The sequence below is a fragment of the Elephas maximus genome, chromosome 27 (genome assembly GCF_024166365.1).
Source record: "Elephas maximus indicus isolate mEleMax1 chromosome 27, mEleMax1 primary haplotype, whole genome shotgun sequence".
NCBI classification, from domain to species: Eukaryota; Metazoa; Chordata; class Mammalia; order Proboscidea; family Elephantidae; genus Elephas; species Elephas maximus.
Genome location: NC_064845.1, coordinates 19,554,003 through 19,572,866, shown reverse-complemented (window position 1 = coordinate 19,572,866; position 18,864 = coordinate 19,554,003). Strand labels below are relative to the sequence as shown.

Sequence of the window (18,864 nt, the reverse complement as noted above, 5' to 3'; positions counted from 1 at the left end):
CCATGGATTCTTGCAACTTACTAATTTTTCCACTATGTTCTTGAATAATCTTTTTGAGTTCTTCTACTGTTTTATCAGTGTGTTCTTCGGCTTTTTCTGCAGTTTGCCTTATTTCGTTTCTGATGTCTTGAAGCATTCTGTAAATTAGTTTTTTATATTCTGTATCTGATAATTCCAGAATTGTATCTTCGTTTGGGAAAGATTTTGATTCTTTTGTTTGGGGGGTTGGAGAAGCTGTCATGGTCTGCTTCTTTATGTGGTTTGATATGGACTGCTGTCTCCGAGCCATCACTGGGAAACTAGTTTTTCCAGAAAATCCGCTGACTGGGACGCTGGCTCCAGGCTCCGAAAACAATCGCTGCTTCCCCATATTTGTTCGTTTTCCGTCTCTAAATCTGTGTTTGTTGTTCAGGGTTCGTAGATTGTTATGTATGTGATCGATTCACTTGTTTTTCCGAGTCTTTGTTGCAAGAGGGATCCGAGGTAGCGTGTACCTAGTCCGCCATCTTGGCCCCCTAAGCTTGCCAACCTTTTTAGGGATTTTGTCACAATATAACCTAGTCCTCTGTGTATTTTAATGGATGCTGTGTACTATATTGATGGCTGACAACTCCCACTGGAAGGAAGATGCCTCACCCAAGGTCACACTCCCTCCCAGGGCCAGCTTTTGTCCAGTGACTAGTTAGTGCTGGATATAAAGGCCTGGTCAGCTTGCTGCAAGGTGAGGCAGCCTTGAAGAGCCACCCAGCTCCGTAGCTCCCCAGAGGAGGATACTTCGAGGATATTGTAGAAACTACATCCCAGTTCAGTTTCTTCCTCTCCCAGTCCTACTTTCTCTACTTCCCCGTAGTTGTTGATCCCGAGGGCACTCCCCAATAAAAATTTCTGTATTCAATCTGCTTCCCAGGGATCAAAGCCAGTTAGTCTCCATATAGGAGTGTAAGGAGCCCACAAAATTCTTAGATGTCTCATTTTTAAAAAAAAGAACACTAATCATATCTATGACTCCTTGTAGCACTTTGCTGTTACATGGCTTCACCACCTTTGCTGAAATAGCTTACCTGTGAATAGTAGAGAGAATGCATTTCATGTGGGGTATTATATCTGTGCTACTATTTTGGAATTAAAAAAATTCCAATCAAAATAGTTCCTCCACAGTGTTCTGTATATCATAATTTTTCTAAGAGAAATTATTATTGAGGAAATTTTTTTTTTGGTCTTTTTCTTTAAAGGCTCACCCATAATAGTTCTTTATGTATTTTATTATGGGAAACAGATTTCAGAAAATACCATAAGCTGGAATATGTTAGAAACATCAGTGCTTTCATCCAAATATATAGCAAACCTTCAACACTACGTAATTTGTTCCAACATTTGTTTCCTAACTCTTCTGTAATGCTTTCTGTATATCATCCAACTATATTTGCTGACAAAGAAATACATTTTAGGTTTCACCATATGCTTTTCTTTATAGTATTTCAGCCAATTTTACTGTGACAGAAAGCACAAGCATTTCCCCAATGGAGGTGACTTTTTACCTTTGCTTTAAAATGTGAAACCTCAAAAGATGCTTCTAAATATTTATTACTATATTTCGTGACACCTTGTAAAATTCTATATCTAGTGTTGCATGACTTTACGTATCCCTGAAAAATTGTAATGGTTTTTCTTAGGTTTGGGATCTTAGTTTTAACACATCCTACTAATCTTTATGGCTTCATGCTATCATCTGTTTCTTCTATTTCTGGCAATATGAAAAACTAGATTACCCAGAAATCTTCTTGCTATAAAACACTTACAAATACTGAATAAAATGTAGCAAACATCTTTTTAAATGCATAATGGAGCCAGAAAGCATGTAAGAAATCCCCAAGGGCTAAAAATGAAGTCCGAACTGAAAACCAGGGCCATAAGCATGTTGGATGGTACTTTGACAGGCTAGAGGGTGGGAGTAGGATAAAGAGTGAATTCCTTGTGTCAGTCACATAGAGGCTTAGATTTTAGTGCATACATAAAAACAGGAGATGACGCCTTGGGATTAAAAATCAAAAAAACCAAACCCAGTACCATCGAGTTGATTCTGACTCGTAGCGACCCTATAGGACAGAGTAGGACTGCCCCATAGGGTTTCCAAGGAGCACCTTGTGGATTTGAACTGCTGACCCTTTGGTTAACAGCCGTAGCACTTAACCACTACGCCACCAGGGTTTCTACCTTGGGATTACGTGAGTTTAAAGATTAGATTTAGTACTCCATAGCAAGCTGAGACCTTTGAAGATTTACACTAAAAAAAAAAAAATCTACCCACTATACAAAATATTGTCGCAAGGAAACTTGTATGTCTTGGTTTAAATTTGGATAGAAAAATTTTTCTCCTGAAATTTCATAACTATATCCTTAATCCTTATCCTTACCCAGAGTTTGGATTAAAATATTTCTGAGTGGTTCTGGAAACTCCAAGCCAATAAATTAACAAAAGAGATGTCTGAACCTGTGAAAACTGTGGCCCCCTGGCAAAAGTAACTGTAAAATCTTTTTGGAGGAATACCTTCAATCCAGATAGCGCAGGATTCCCACCAATGTAGTCCTGCTGCTTATCTGTTCACAATATAAAATTATAAAATGCATAAGAAAACAATGTACCACAAATGAGAGTCAGCAGACACAATAAACAGAAAGAATATACCATCAAGAACAAGAACTTTAGATAAGTAGGAGAACCATTGAAGAGTAAAGATAAAATAAGTATGCTGAAAATGGTTAACGATTTAGGTAGGGAATTAAAAGTCTGAGAAAAAGACCAGAAACTATTAACAATTCTAAGAAGATTTGAAAAAAGAAACAAATAGAACCAAATAAAACTTTTAGAAATAGAATCACTGAAATCAAAGACTCAGTGGATAGATTGAATAGTAGATTTGACCCAGCTGAAAATGGAATTATTAAACTGGAAGATAGACCTAATTGGAGATTGTGACAAGTTACTTTCATTATGCCTTTGGACATGGTATCTTGCCCATCTGTCTCCTTGTCTGAAGTGAGCCCCCTTATTCTTCTTGAGTGTGCAAATCTTATGCATTTCTGACTCCTTCCTCCTCTAGTCTGTGTTGCTATTAGTGGACCATTCTGCCAGAAATATTCCTACATGTGGTACACATAAAAAACCCGAAAACCTGTTACCATCGAGTTGATTCCAACCCATAGCGACCCTATAGGACAGAGTAGAACTGCCCCACATAGTTTCCAAGGAGCGCCTGGTGGATTCAAACTGCTGACTTCTTGGTTAGCATCTGTAGCTCTTAACCACTATGCCACCAGGGTTTCCTGTGTGTGTGGCGGGGGGGCGGTATACATAGATACTCTAAATGAATCTGCTTCCTTACTTGAGTAAGGATAAATATATTTTCATAATGCTGAAAGAAGCTGCAGTTCAGATCACTGACCCAGTACTAATCATCCTGGAGAAAAATGTGAAAATTAAATGGGCAGATAGTTCTGGTTTAAAGAAAAAAATGGATAAAGTAGATTTTATAAAGTAGAAAATCAAAGTTTGCTCACTATTCTGAATAGGTTCTAAATAAGTAAAATAAACAATTATATACAGAAGTGGTAGCTTTTAGGCTTTTTTTGTTTCAAAAGAGCATGTAACCTGAACTATCTTTTAAAAATTATATTGTTCATTTACTCAGATCAGAGGAATGTTATAGATAGCATATATTTAGATTCTTCTGGGAAAGTTTTATAAATGTTTATTATATCAGTCAAAGCTCTGTGCAGGAAATTGAAACTATTCTAGCTATTTCAAATAGAAAAGAATTTACCATATTTCATCCAAACTTCATCAGTTGTCAGATGTGCCATTATTTCTAAGAAATAAAAAAAGCTACTCATTACTGTATTTTTATGCAAATCTTGTGCACCTTCTACGTTTGTTTGCCAACCACGCCCTCCCTTGCAAGGTATTCTTTTAAGTGCACTATGCAAATTTTTTTCACAGTAGTGTTCTAAAAAAAAAAAACTGGCATAACAGAGCTCACAAAGATACCTCCTGTGGGGAGGGCACGGTTGGAAAACAAACAGAAGGTGCATGTTATTTGAGTAGAACTATAGCAAACTATGCCAAGACAACTTAATGATAATCTTGCCTGAATTGGTCACATCAGTCTCTCACATCAGGTCAGTTAAGAGAGCGTCCACTGTATTTTAAATTATTTAATTTAATCATCACAAATATACTATGAAGGAGGTTTTATTTTCCTCATGTTATCTTGAGTCTCTGTTAAACTTGGGCGAGTGTTCACATTCTGTATATGTATACAGAGAGAGACCTACACACGCAGCCAACTAGAATACATATATCATTGCTGGGCTTTACCGTCACAGTTTCAGATAGGGACGTGTTGGGTAAGTGGAGCCTGATAATTTGTATTTCTAACATGTACCCCAGTGATACTGAAGCTGCTGGTCCAAGGACCACACTTTGTGTAGCACTGGTCTAAAGTCCAAACTTCTTAGGGTAGAATGTTGGGCGTCTTTGTGATTTACACTTGCTGACCTTTCTTACTTCATTTTCACAGTTCCCCACAGGCACGGGGCCCTCTTACAGTTCTTCAAATGCTAGTGGTTCCTAAACTTTGCTGGAAAAAAATTAAAAAATTCTAATGCCGAGGTTATACCCCATACTTATTATGTCAGAATATATGAGGGTGGGACAGAGGCATCAGTACTTTTTAAAGGTCGCCAGGTGATTCCAGTGTGCTGCAAAGCTTGGAAATCCACTGTATGAGTCCTTGGCTACTTAAAGTGTGGTCCTCCGTCCGGAATGTGTCGTCTTTCAACCAGCAGCGCTGGCATCAGCTGAAAGCTTGTAAGAAATTCAGCCTCTTAAGCCCCACGCAGGGCCTTCTGAATCAGAATCTGCATTTTAACAAGATCCCCCAGTGAACTGCTGCACATTAATGTCTCGAAGCACCATGTCTGTCTCTTACTCTTGCGCCCTTGCAGAAGCTGTCTGCTCTGCCAAGTTGCCTGCCCGTCCATCCTCCTGAAACCTTCTATTTATCATTTAAGACTGACCTCAGACATCTCTCTTCTGGAATCTTTCACCTCTCTCTCCAGTATCGGCCCAGGTTATTCTTCTGAGGATACCATGTGTTTACCATTATCATATCCTTTATTACAGTTTACTGTAACTGTTGGTTTATCTGACAGTCTCCTAGATTTTGAATCTACAGTGGCAGAGATTGTATTGCTGGTAATAGGGGCTCAGCCAGTGCTTGTTCAACTGAGCAACTAAGGCAAAAATTGGTTCAGGTGGGACTCACAGGTCTAGATGGGCAAGGCCATGGGTCTGTCAGATCAAACCACTGGCGACATTGGCTGTAGCAAGTAGCAGGCACTGATGTGTGTGAGCGCTGATCTGGCTGTATGTGGCTGTTGATTCTCTTTTTATTTCCTGCTGTAGGGCCGGAGGTTTGGCTTGCAAGGTGTATGTTCACAGCCAGAGGGAATGTCTGAACTCTTCAGGTATACCTCCTGCATGACTGGCCCAGAACGATGGGTTAGGATATCTTGAATTTCTTCTAAGATTTTATTAAAATTGTTTCTTAAGGTAACTTTTTTTTTCCTAATTGTGAAACTAGTACACAGAAAAGAACAAAGAAAATAGAAATTATTTGCAATTCTGTTACTTGCAAACAAATTTGTATTTTGGCTTGTACCTTTCCAGTATTTATATGGCAAAAATAAAACTACACAATGTCTTATAATGACTCACATCATCTAGGTCCCTCAGCACCTTTCTGACTTCCCTTTCCACCTTACTCCTTCTATTTTAACTCCACTTCTTTTTTGTTGGTTGTGCAAGTCAGGCACACCCTACCTTTGACCCTTTGTTCTGTCTTTCTTTTCTGTGTGGAGAACTCTTCCTCTAAATAACCCTCACCTCCTTCTAGTCTTTGCTGAAATCTCACATTCTCAAAATAGCCTATTCTGGCCACCCTATTTAAAACTGCAACCAAGCCCCACATTTTTTTAACCCCACCATCTCTAATCACTCTTCAAAACCGACTGCTATTGAGTCCATTCTGACTCTAGTGACTCCATAGGGTTTCCAAGGCTGTAAATCTGTACGGAACCAGACTGCCATATCGTTGTCCTGAGGAGCTGCTGGTGGTTTTGAACCACCGACCTTTTGGTTGGCAGTTGATCGCTTTAACCACTATGCCACCAGGACACCTTAATCACCCTTAGCCTGCTCTATTTTGCTTTTTTCAGCAGAACTTCTGATTTTCTACCATACTGTGGAATGTACTTATTTTATTACACCTATTGTTGTTGTTTTTTTTTTTATTGTTTATTGTCAGGTCTGCTCCCCCAACCCCACCTTGTAGAATGTAAGCTCTTCAAGAGCAAGGATCTTTTTGCCTCTAACAGTGATTGTTATGTGGTAGATGCCCAGTAAGTATTTGTCGAATGATGAATAAATGAATATATAATTATAACTAAAATAGTAACACAGTGTAATACACTGTTCTGTGGACTTAGCAATATACTGTTTTTTTCTTTTTTTAACTTGGCAAAAATACTGTGTTCATCTCTTTACATAAATATTTTCTGACATGGATATATCCCTATAAAAACCTGTAAAAAATTTTTAGAACTCAAAACAGTTACTGTGTGCATTATTAAACTTAAGCATCAATACAGATTTGAGGCAAGACTTGGGAAGAGTTGACCACACCTCATACATTCATTCAACAATTATCTATAAAGTGCCTATTATATGAAAAAAAAAATGGTGGTTGAGAAGCTGAGGGAATAAACATCTCATTATATATGGAAATAAGACCCTGGCAAATAGAACTCACGTGAGTTAATTTTTTCTCCCCAGTCATTGGCATTTAGTAGAACCTCTTGCCAGCTCTGTTTGGGATTATTCTGTTCTCACTGCAGTGGTCCTACCAACTTGCCCTGGATGTATCTGGGACAGCAGCTACCCCTCTCCCAACAGAAGGGCAAAACTTTCATAGTCTCTCATTTGGGGCAGCTGTGAAGAGCTGGCAGCCCCTGTTTCCCTGGATGACTGGCTCTTGGTTGATGGGAGAATGACTCCAGCCTCAAATGCACTTTTTATTTTTAGATATCATTTTCAGACTTGGGGAGAAATTGTGTGCACAGGAAAGAAAAAAGCCCAGATTCTAGTGCTTAATGGAAAGAAAGAAGTCCATTTTGCCTCCAGTCCCTTTCTTTGTCCCCTGCTCTGGCTTATTCTCCCTTCTCCATTGTTCTGCGGCTGACTGTTATGATTGTGCAACCACGGATGGCTTTTTCATCTACTCACCAGCTTGTTTCACACATTCCAAATGACACGTAAACATTAGGAACCGTAGCTCAATCAGGAAAAATGCTCAGTTTTTTTTATTGTGCTTTAAGTGAAAGTTTACAAAACAAGTCAGTCTCTCGCACAAAAACTTATATACACCTTGCTATATATTCATAGTTGCTCTCCCTCTAATGAGACAGCACACTCCTTCCCTCCACTCTCTATTTTCCTGTCCATTCAGCCAGCTTTTGACCCCCTCTGCCCTCTCATCTCTTCTCCAGACAGAAGCGCTCACATAGTCTTATGTGTCTACTTGATCCAAGAAGCTCACTCTTCACCAGTATCATTTTCTATCTCATAGTCCAGTCTAACCCCTGTCTGAAGAGTTACCTTTGGGAATGGTTCCTCTCTTGGGCTAACAGAAGGTCTGGGGACCATGGCCTCCGGGGTCCTTCTAGTCTCAGTCAGACCATTAAGTCGGATCTTTTTACGAGAATTTGAGGTCTACATCTCACTGCTCTCCTGCTCCCTCAAGGGCTCTCTGTTCTGTTCCCTGTCACGGTAGTCATTGGTCATACCTGGGCACCATCTAGTTCTTCTGGTCTCAGGCTGGTGTAGTCTCTGGTTTATGTGGCCCTTTCCGTCTCATGGGCTCATAATTACCTTGTCTTTGGTATTCTTCATTCTCCTTTCATCCAGGTGGGTTGAGACCATTTGATGCATCTTAGATGGCTGCTTGCTAGTGTTTAAGACCACAGATGCCCTTCTCCAAAGTGGGATGCAGAATTTTTTTTAATAGATTTTATTATGCCAATTAAAAGGTCCCCAAACCCCTTCCCCTGCTGCGCTGGCCTTCGAAGCGTTCAGTTTATTCAGGAAACTTCTTTGCGTTTGGTTTAGTCCAGTCGTTCTGACCTCTTCTCTATTGTGTGTTGCTTTTCCCTTCACCTAAAATAGTTCTTGTCTACTATCTAATTAGTGAATACCCCCTCCCTCCGTCCCTCCCCACTCTTATGACCATCAAAGCATATTTTCTTCTGTGTTTAAACTATTTCTTGAGTTCTTATAATAGTGGTCATACAATATTTGTCCTTTTGCAACTGACTAATTTCATTTAGCATAATGCCTTCCAGATTCCTCCATGTTATGAAATGTTTCATGGATTCATCATTGTTTTTTATCCATTGTGTGGATTGTTATTATTGTTGTTAGGTGCCGTCGAGTTGGTTCCGACTCATAGCGACCCTATGCACAACAGAACGAAACACTGCCCGGTCCTGCGCCATCCTTACAATAGTTGTTATGCTTGAGCCCATTGTTGCAGCCACTGTGTCAATCCATGTCGTTGAGGGTCGTCCTCTTTTCCACTTTCCCTGTACTTTGCCAAGCATGATGTCCTTCTCCAGGGACTGTCCAAAGTATGTAAGATGAAGACTTGCCATCCTTTCTTCTAAGGAGCATTCTGCTTGTACGTCTTCCAAGACAGATTTGTTCATTCTTCTGGCAGTCCATGGCATATTCAATATTCTTTGCCAACACCACAATTCAAAGGCATCAGTTCTTCTTTAGCCTTCCTTATTCATTATCCAGCTTTCATGTGCATATGATGCAATTGAAAATACCATGGCTGGGGTCAGGTGTGCCTTAGTCTTCAGAGTGACATCTTTGCCCTTCAACACTTTGGAGAGGTCCTTTGCAGAAGATTTACCCAATGTGGTGTGTCTTTTGATTTCTTGACTGCTGCTTCCATGGCTGTTGATTGTGGATCCAAATAAAATGAAATCCTTGACAACTTCAATCTTTTCTCTGCTAATCATGATGTTGCTCACTGGTCCAGTTGTGAGCATTTTTGTGTTCTTTATGTTGAGATGCAATCCATACTGAAGGTTGTGGTCTTTGATCTTCATTAGTAAGTGCTTCAAGTCCTCTTCACTTTCAGCAAGCAAGGTTGTGTCATCTGCATAACGCAGGCTGTTAATGAGTCTTCCTCCAATCCTAATGCCCCATTCTTCTTCATATAGTCCAGCTTATCAGATTATTTGCTCAGCATACAGATTGAATAGGTATGGTAAAAGAATATAACCCTGACGCACACCTTTCCTGACTTTAAACCATGCAGTATCCCCTTGTTCTATCCAAACAACTGCCTCTTGATCTATGTAAAGGTTCCTCATGAGCACAATTAAGTGTTCTGGAATTCCCATTCTTTGCAATGTTAGCCATAATTTGTTATGATCCACACAGTCGAATGCGTTTGCATAGTCAATAAAGCACAGGTAAACATACTTCTGGTGTTCTCTGCTTTCAGCCAGAATCCATCTGACATCAGCAATTATATCCATGGTTCCACGTCCTCTTCTGAAACTGGCCTGAATTTCTGGCAGTTCCCTGTCGATATACTGCTGCAGCCATTTTTGAATGATTTTCAGCAAAATTTTGCTTATATGTGATATTAATGATCTTGTTCTATAATTTCCACATTCGGTTGGATCACCTTTCTTGGGAATAGGCATAAATATGGATCTCTTCCAGTCAGTTGGCCAGGAAGCTGTCTTCCATATTTCTTGGCATAGACAAGAGAGCACCTCCAGTGCTGCATCTGTTTGTTGAAACATCTCAGTTGATATTCCATCAATTCCTGGAGCCTTGTTTTTCGCCAATGCGTTCAGAGCAGCTTGGACTTCTTCCTTCGGTACCATCGGTTCCTGATCATATGTCACTTCTTGAATGGCTGAACATTGACTAATTCTTTTGGTATAATGACTCTGTGTATTCCTTCCATCTTCTTTTGATGCTTCCTGTGTCATTTAATATTTTCCCCATAGAATCCTTCACTATTGCAACTGGAGGCTTGAATTTTTTCTTCAGTTCTTTCAGCTTGAGAAATGCCGAGCGTGTTCTTCCCTTTTGGTTTTCCATTTCCAGCTGTTTGAACATGTCATTATAATACTTTACTTCGTGTTCTTGAGCCACCCTTTGAAATCTTCTGGTCAGTTCTTTTACTTCATCAATTCTTCCTTTTGCTTCAGCTGCTCGAAGTTCGAGAGCAAGTTTCAGAGTCTACTCCAACATCTATCTTGGTCTTTTCTTTCTTTCCTGTCTTTTCAATGACCTCTTGCTTTCTTCATGTATGATGTCCTTGATGTCATTCCACAACTCGTCCAGTCTTCGGTCCCCAGTGTTCAGTGTGTCAAATCTATTCTTGAGATGGTCTCTAAATTCAGGTGGGATAGACTCAAGGTCATATTTTGGCTCTCGTGGACTTCCTCTGATTTTCTTCAGTTTCAGCTTGAACTTGCATAAGAGCAATTGATGGTCTGTTGCACAGTCAGCCCCTGGCCTTGTTCTGACTGATGATGTTGAGCTTTTCCATCATCTTTTTCCACAGATGTGGTCAATTTGATTTCTGTGTGTTCCATCTGGTGAGGTCCATGTGTTTTTGTTTTTTTTTTTAGTCGCTGTTTATGTTGGTAAAAGAAGGTATTTGTAATGAAGAAGTTGTTGGTCTTGCAAAATTTTATCATTTGATCTCTCTCTCGCTGTATAGTATGTATTATATATATAGTATTCCATTGTGTGAATATATATATGTATATATATATTTCATTGTGTGAATATAGTATAATTTATTTATCCATTCATCCGTTGATGGGCACCTTGGTTGCTTCCATCTTTTTGCTATTGTAAACAGTGCTGCAGTGAACAGGGGTGTGCATGTATCTGTTTATTGAAGGGCTCTTATTTCTCTAGGATGTATTCCAAGGCATGGGGTTGCTGGGTCATATGGTAGTTCTATTTCTAGCTTTTTAAGGAAGCGCCAAATCAATTTCCAAAGTGGTTGTACCATTTTACATTCCCACCAGAAGTGTATAAGTGTTCCAGTCTCTCCGCAACCACTCCAACATTTATTATTTTTTGTTTTTTGGATTAATGCCAGCCTTGCTGGAGTGAGATGGAATCTCAGTGTAGTTTTGATTTGCATTTCTCTAACGATCGTGAACATTTCCTCATGTATGTTAACTACCTGAATGTCTTCTTTAGTGAAGTGTCTGTTCATGTCTTTTGGCCATTTTTTATTTGGGTTATTTGTCTTTTTGTAGTTGAGTTTTTACAGTATCATGTAGATTTTAGAGATCAGGCGCTGGTCAGAAATGTCATAGCTAAAAGCTTTTTCCCAGTCTGTAGGTAATGTTTTTACTCTTCTGGTGAAGTCTTTGGATGAGCATAGGTGTTTGATTTTTAGGAGCTCCCAGTTATCTAGTCTCTATTCTGGATTCTTAGTTATATTTTGTATACTGTTTATGCTATGTATTAGGGCTCCTAGTGTTGTCCCTTTTTTTTGTTCTATGATCTTTATCATTTTAGATTTTATAGCTCATTATTTTTATTCTACTTTTGTCCTTTGTGTTGTTTTTTAATAACTTATCTAGCTCATTATCACTGGAGATATATAGTAGTTAAGGTCTTAACAATCGACTACAAAAAAGGCTGGGAAAGGCTGGAATTTTTTATTTTTAGGAATGAATTCTTCTAAAATGAACGCTTCTGAAGTGCACATTAGTATTTTCATTAGAACCAGGCAAAGTTCTGAGAAGCCTGACATACTTCTCTGTACGCCAGGTGGAAGTTCACCAGAATTCCTTGTGGCTTAAATAACTGAAAGGTAGGAGGCATCTCTTATTACTATCCTGTCCATTTTTTCTCTTTATCTTTTCCATATTGTGTATTTATCTTCTTTTTAAAAACTGTTTTTCAAACTCCATTACTGCTTTCAGCCCAAAGAGATTTCTGAGAAGTTCTATTTATGATGAAGAGATGGGTTTACATAATAAAAAAATAATTCATAAAGATAATTTCAGCACAAAGTAGACCATAAAGTAGATCTTTTCAAGAGTTTGAAGATGAATTTGGTAAGTCTGACGTGTATGTATAAAAATCATTTAACACATTTATGTGAACTGAGAGTAGGTGTCAGTAGTCTTACTGAGTAGTCAAGATAATTAGGAAAGAAGTAGAGAAAAAAAAGCAAAACCACTGGAAATAAGAAGATTCGATTTTGTGTGTAATCAGAAGAAATATGCCAAGTAATTCATCACTAATCAAATAGTTAAAAAAAAAAAAAATCTAGGAAGCATAAGTAGCCATGCAGAAGGTTGAAACATTTGCAAAATATCACAGTTATAAATTGCCATTTTTTCCCTTGAGGTCTGAGCAGTGCCTCATCAACACACCTGAAAGGACTTTTCAGCAAAACTCTACAGGAAATATCTGATGCAGGACTTTTCTCCTAAAAAGAGAAGTGACTGACTTTGGAAGGTTATTTTTCCCAAAAGCTTTCTGGAAGTCTGCCACTTATACTCTCTGGGTTTCATTTCCATGAAAAATGGGAGGAACTGTGCCTGTAACCCATTCATCTCCCAAGAATGTCATAGAGCATCTACAGGAAGTTCATTTACCCACAATCCTGTGCTGCGAATGACAGGCCAGTGGGCCTCCCTGGCCCAATAATGTGTTCTTGGTCTCTTCAGCCTTAGGGAAGGGAGTGTCTTATTATCCTCTGACCTCCTATTTATAATATTTATTTGCCATGGTTCAGACAGCCCTTGATTGAATACTGAACTTAAAAACTTAGACGGTAACATTGACCAGAAAACTTATTTATGGATCTGGCTGCCATAAGTCCTGTTCACAAAGCATGCTGGGAATGGATCAAAAGTTCTGATCATTGTGGCTTCTGAAAATGCTCCGGACTCTTGATCAGTGTCATGGATGATGTCTGAGACTACCTAGCTGAAGATTTGGTGGGGTGGAAGTTGGGAGAGGGCTGAGACTGTGGGATGCTTTTTATTTCCTAAATTTCCTTCTTGTTGCTTATTGAGCCACTAGAATCTCTCCTCTGTGGCTTTGGATAGCAGGTGGGGAAAAATTGCCTTCCCCATTCGTAGAGCTAGGTTAAGGGGAAATGTCATTTCGGGGCAGAAATTGGCGTCAGTTTTCCCTCAGAAAGAGTACTATTGAGGATGGTTAGGTTCTGTGGGCCCTATTGGTAATAATTTAATTTATCTATGTTATGGGTTAAATGGACATCTGTGGGCTATTTTACACTGTCTCTAACATTGTTTTTATGAGAATAATGAGTTCTGAGTTCCAAAAAATGGACTTAAACAGCTTTGAAATATAAACCATTTCTCACTGGGGAACTGCAGGGACTTAAGTGGGGCAGCCATAACAGAGTGTTCAGGAAATGTGGTCCCAGGCTGGATCCACTAGTACCTGCAGATTTTAGTCAGCTAGTTTTAAGTTTCTTTCTTTCTTTCTTTTTAATTTTTATTCTGCTTTAAGTTAAAGTTTACAAATCAAGTCCATCTCTCATACAAAAATTTATATATACCTTGCTGTATCCTCCTAGTTGCTCTCTCTCAAATGAGACAGCACACTCCTCTCCACCCTGAATTTCCATGCCTTTTTTTTTATTCAGCCAGCTTCTGTCCCCCTCTGCCTTCTCATCTTCCCTCCAGATAGGAGCTGCCCACATAGTCTCATGTGTCTACTTGATCCAAGAAGCTCATACCTCACCAGTATCATTTTCTATCGTATAGTCCAGTCCAATCCCTGTCTGAAGAGCTGGCTTTGGGATGGTTCCTATCTTGGACTAACAGAAGGTCTGGGGTAGTTTGAAGTTTCTTGATAGCTCCTTTTTCCCTACTTGGTTTAAGAGGTTGAATGTAGGCAATTTTCTAGTTAGCTGAAAAGGTTCCTTCTCTATCTAACCCATCTGTGCTAGCCTTAAAATGGCACTGGATTTATAGATAGATAGATAGATAGATAGATAGATAGATAGATAGATAGATAGATAGATAGATAGATAGATAGATAGATAGATAGATAGATAGATAGATAGATAGATAGATAGATAGATAGATAGATAGATAGATAGATAGATAGATAGATAGATAGATAGATAGATAGATAGATAGATAGATAGATAGATAGATAGATAGATAGATGCAGCAACATTTTATTTTTGTAGTTTGGTAAAAGATTTTTTTCTTTTTAAAATTTAAATTATATTTTCATTTTTAATATTTTTTGAAAGGTTTCTCTTTTATTCTTGAAAAATATTTTTCTAGCTTTATTCTTTTGTTACTTTCCTAGCATCTTAAGTTAGAAACATAAGTAATTTTTAGCTTTTCTTCTTTTCTAACAAACTAAATAATATAGTATTTATATATACTGTTTTCTCTATAAGTCAATTCAAAATATTTTCTGAATTTAATTTTGATTTTTCTCTTTTAGTCTGAATTATTTAGAAAATTTCTCATTTTACAAATGAATTTTTTAAAATTGTCTTTGTAATGTCACTTTTAAGTTGTATTATGGTCCATTAAAAAAAAAAAACAAAAATACACACACACACACAAGCCCGTTGCCATGGAGTTGATTCTGAATCCTAATAACCCTATAGGACACAGCAGAACTGCCCCATAGAGTTGCCAAGGAGTGGCTGGTGGATTCAAACTGCGAACCTTTTGGTTAGTAGCCGAGCTCTTAAACACTGTGCCACCAGGTCCATATAAGAGCAATGATTTGAAAATTGTTGAATCTTACTTTAGGGTAGCACATGGTCAAGTTTTGTACATGTCTTCATATTTTTGAAGCGGTGGGTATTTTTTCATTGATGGGATCTGGATTCTTTATATGTTCTTTTAAACAAGTGTTTTAATTATGTTGTTAAAATTTCTATATACTTACCATTTTTTTTTTGTGAGGCTTAGGCTGGGTTCTCTAGAGAAGCAAAACCAGTGAAACATATATATATACACATATGCACACATATGCAGGCACACACATATTGTTGTGGTTAGGTGCCGTCAAGTTGGTTCCGACTTACAGCAACCCAATGCACAACAGAAGGAAACACTGCCCGGTCCCACACCACCCTCATAATCATTGTTATGCTTGAGTTCATTGTAGCAGCCACCCTGTCAGTCCACCTCGTTGAGGGTCTTCCTCTTTTCCGCTGACTCTGTACTTTGCCAAGCATGATGTCCCTCTCTGTGTGTCTGTATATATATGTGTGTGTGTGTATATTTATGTAGTCATAGATTAAATTGGGCCCCCAAAAATGCATGCCAACTTGGCTAGTCCATGATTCCCAGTATTGTGTGATTGCTTACCGTTTTGTCATCTGATATATGTGATTTTCCTATGTGTTGTAAATCCTAACTCTATGATGTGAACGAGGTAGAATTAAACACAGTTATGTTAATGAGGCAGGACTCAATCTATAAGATTAGGTTGTGTCTTAAGTCAATCTCTTTTCAGGTATAAGAGAGGGAGGCAAGCAGAGAGACATGGGAACCTCATACTACCAAGAAAGCAATACCAGGAGCAGAGCATGTCCTTTGGACCTGGGGTTCCTGCGTGGAGAAGCTCCTAGACCAAGGGAAGATTGATGACAAGGACCTTCCCCCAGAACCAACAGAGAGAGAAAGCCTTCCCCTGGAGCTGGCACCCTGAATTTGAACTCCTAGCTTCCTAAACTGTGAGAAAATAAATTTCTCTTTGTTAAAGCCATCCACTTATGCTATTTCTGTTATAGTAGCACTAGATAACTAAGATATATATATATGTATGTATGTACGTATGTAGAGCGAGAGAAAGACTTAAGGAAATGACTTATGTGGTTGTAGAGGCTGGCAAGTCCCAAGTCCACGAGTCAGGCTGAAGGCTGAAGGTGTCTCCTGACTCAAGTAGCTTGCAGGGGCTGATGAACTCCAGATTGTCAGGTAATATGGCAGGCTGCTGGCTAAAGTCCCAAGAGCTGGAGGTCAAATGACAAACTAGTTGCAGGATCCAGAGCAAGAGCGAGCTTTGCCAGAGCGTCCATATATATTGGGTGCAGGCCACACCCCTGAGGAAATTTCCCTACAACTGATTGGCTAATCATATCAGATCACATAATTGAGTTGATTACATAGTATTCCTTATTAAAAAAAAAAAACAAACCCACTGCCATCAAATCAATTCCGACTCATAGTAACCCTGTAGAACAAGTAGAACTGCCTCATAGGGTTTGCAAGGAGCCCCTGGTGGATTTGAACTGCCAACCTTTTGATTAGCAGCCAAACTCTTAACCACTTTATGGGAAATAAAAATGGAGGATAATTGCATCATTACATAACTGCCAAACTACATCCTACCAGCCAAACCACTCAGAATCATGGCCCAGCCAACTTGACACACAACCTTAATCATCACAGACCCACCGCTTGTCCACTTGGCACCTGTCACACATTTCTTTAAACCATATAATCTCTATGTACAATATAAAGTCATACTTGTGCCTAACATGAGACAACTAACATACATACAACCGAAAACACACTAGCCTTGTTTGCATCTTATATTTTATAAGTGATAAAGGAATCGAACAAAAATAATTGCTGTACACACACACATACACATAATAAAATAGGGAAGAAATACTCATAACAATTATAATCCTCATTTCTGCAACTGGTCACATAGTCATAATTGGTATTTAGAACCACCTTCCACCTCGCATTCCATGTTCCTTTTACCCTCAGCAAGCACCTCAGCTGGTCGTGGTATTTTTCAGTTGCCTCATATGCACACGAAAGCTGGACAATGACTAAGAAAGACAGAAGAAGAATTACTGTCTTTAAATTATGGTGTTGGTGAAGAATATTGAATATACCATGGACTGCCACAAGAACAAGCAGATCTGTCTTGGAAGAAGTACAGCCAGAATGCTCCTTAGAAATGAGGATGGCAAGACTTTGTCTGATGTACTTTGGACATGTTATCAGGAGGGACCAGTCCCTGAAGAAGGACATCATGCTTGACAACATAGAGGGTCATTGAAAAAGAGGAAGACCCTAAGTAGATGAATTGACCCAGTGGCTGCAATAATGGGTTCAAATAAAGCAACAATTGTGAGGATGGCGCAAGACTGGGCAGTGTTTCGTTCTGTTGTACATAGGGTCTCTATGAGTCGGAATTGACTGGACAACACCTAACAGCAACAACATAGAATCTAATATGGTAATAATCACAAGTATGTAAACATTCCCTGTGTAATTGTAAACTTGTCAACATCTTTTGATTCTGTCATTTTTTGCCTTTATACTTAAAGCTATGCTTTTACATGTATGCAAATTTAAAATCTTTTTATCATTCTGGTAAAATAGCCTTTTAAATCATGAAATAGTAATTCTTTTTTCCAAATAATGCTTTTTGCTTTAAAGATGATTTTATTTGATATTAATACCATATAAAATTTTTGTATTTAGAGTTGTTTGATATAAAGAAAAATTGGCAGCAACAAAAAGTCAACAACAGGGTATTGGATATACAAAGGATAATATGTTTATATTTTGAAACACTATGCATCTATATAAAATAATGTTATGCATTATATCCTTGTCTAAGGAAAAAAAGTGTATTATAAAATAGCTTGTATTATACAGTACTATTTTTGTACTCCCAAATTTGTGCATAGCAAATTTCCTGACATTATCCACCAGAATGTAACAGTGGTAACAACCAGACGCAATTAAAAAGAGTGCTGACCCATTTTAAAAAACGTAGCTAATGTCACTGAACAATTTGTACAGAAAATGTCAAATGGGAACCTTGTTTGCTGTGTAAACTTTCACCAAAAACACAATAAAATATTATGAAAAAAAAAAGAATGGAATGGTGGTTACTTTTTTTTTGGGTGGCGGAATTAACGTGTTTTTTTTTTTCCCCCTAAAATATGTTTCTGTGTCATGTGTTAATTATTTTTAGTAATGAGTACATGCTAATTTTATTAACAAAAATATAATATCCCTTTTTATTTGATAAAAAATACCCTTCTCTATTCTTCTGCAGTTTAAAACCAGGAATTTTGAGCCAAAGAAAATTTTGCCTTTCAAAAATTAGATTTTAAAAATGTCCATGATGTTTTTTACTTGCTGTGTAGATTTGTTGAAGAATAAGACAACTACTCTGACTTATATATACTTTAATGACTAAAACATGAATATCTAAGTAGAATAAGTAAATTTTATGTGATGTGTCCTGCACAAAAGTAATCACAAACTCAGAATTGACTCTGAAATGATATATTGCAAAAAATTCAAATATATGATTTTATATTCCAGACACATATATTTTAGGAAGGCAGGGTGGAGGATAGAATTTGAGAAGTCCAATTGCAGTTACTCTTTGAACCACAAATGAGTAAAGTCTCTTCGGGTTTAACCAGCTGGATGAGTATGCCGAATATAAAATGTATTATTTTGTTAGTATATATCCCTTAGAGGTTAGCATATGGGTAGTAGCAACACAGCAACAATACATAACTGTCACTTGGTGGAGCTAGAGTACTGTGCAATTCCAATATGCTCTCTCATAGGATTCCATGGAAAAAATAGCTAAATGGCAGAATTTAAGGAAAATACCCCCAGTTGCCAAATATTGGGGTTCATAGCCTTTGGAGAAATCTGTTTTTATGTTTTCTTTTATTATTG

At 38.2% G+C, this 18,864-nt stretch overlaps 1 long non-coding RNA gene across 4 annotated transcripts in view; it reads left to right on the top strand.

Annotated features, from left to right (window-relative positions):
- Positions 1-17,565, top strand: part of LOC126068499 (uncharacterized) — a 39,923-nt gene extending 22,358 nt beyond the window's left edge. Inside the window, exons 4-6 of one of the 4 annotated variants that reach the window (XR_007515718.1) lie at positions 5,465-5,526; positions 15,650-15,869; positions 16,915-17,565. This is a non-coding gene — a long non-coding RNA (uncharacterized LOC126068499). Of the gene's footprint in view, positions 1-5,464; positions 5,527-11,944; positions 11,988-15,649 lie in introns of all 4 variants that reach the window. The other 3 variants (XR_007515717.1, XR_007515715.1, XR_007515716.1) reach the window with 3 other exon arrangements.
- Positions 17,566-18,864: the final 1,299 nt, after the last annotated feature.